Here is a 942-nt window from a genome sequence, read left to right as displayed (position 1 = left end):
TCCTGGGTTCAGGCAATTCTCCTGCCTCAGCCTCCTGAGTAGCTGGGACTACAGGCACTCGCCACCATGCCCAGCTAATTTTTTGTATTTTTAGTAGAGACGGGGTTTCACCATGTTGACCAGGATGGTCTTGATCTTTTGACCTCGTGATCCACCCGCCTCGGCCTCCCAAAGTGCTGGGATTATAAGTGTGAGCCATCGCGCCTGGCCTTTTTTTTTTTTAATTTTTGAGACAGGGTATCACTCTACTGCCCAGGCTGCAGAGCAGTGGCGCAATCACAGCTCACTGCACTGGATCTCCTGGGCTCAAGCAATCTTCCCACTTTAGCCTCCCAGGGCACACACCACCATGCCCTGCTAAGGTTTTATTTTTTGTAGAGATGGGGGTCTCACTATGTTGTCCAGGCTTTTTTTCTTAACCTTAATCTGGTAGAGAAAAGTTGAAAGACATCTCTTTTCTTGGCTTTCTATTGGACCTACCTCTTTTACTCTATGTTAAAGGCCTATTTGGCCACAAGTATCAGGATCTTATAACCTGACACATTATGACTAATCTGGTTCCTGAGACGCAGCATAGCATAGCATAAACAACAAGTGCTTTGTATTCAGATAGACTGGGGGCTTTACTTCTTTGAGGATCATTTTCCTGTTTTAAAAGGAGTATTTTAAAAAGCTACTGTTGGCCGGGTGTGGTGGCTCACGCCTGTAATCCCAGCACTTTGGCAGGCCGAGATGGGTGGATCACCTGAGGTCAGGAATTCGAGACCAGCCTGGCCGATATGGTGACACCCCCATCTCTAATGAAATAAATAAAAATAAAAATAAATAAATGAAAGAAAAAAAGAAAAGCTACTATTTAACATAGTTGTTTTAGGAATTAAGTGAGATAGTGAAGGCAGAGCACTGGGTGTTCAGTAGTATTCTGGGGCACAGGGGCAACAA

This window comes from Sapajus apella, unplaced genomic scaffold (assembly GCF_009761245.1).
Source record: "Sapajus apella isolate SASKATOON/1434 unplaced genomic scaffold, GSC_monkey_1.0 scaffold169, whole genome shotgun sequence".
Taxonomy (NCBI): Eukaryota; Metazoa; Chordata; class Mammalia; order Primates; family Cebidae; genus Sapajus; species Sapajus apella.
This window is presented reverse-complemented; position numbering follows the sequence as displayed.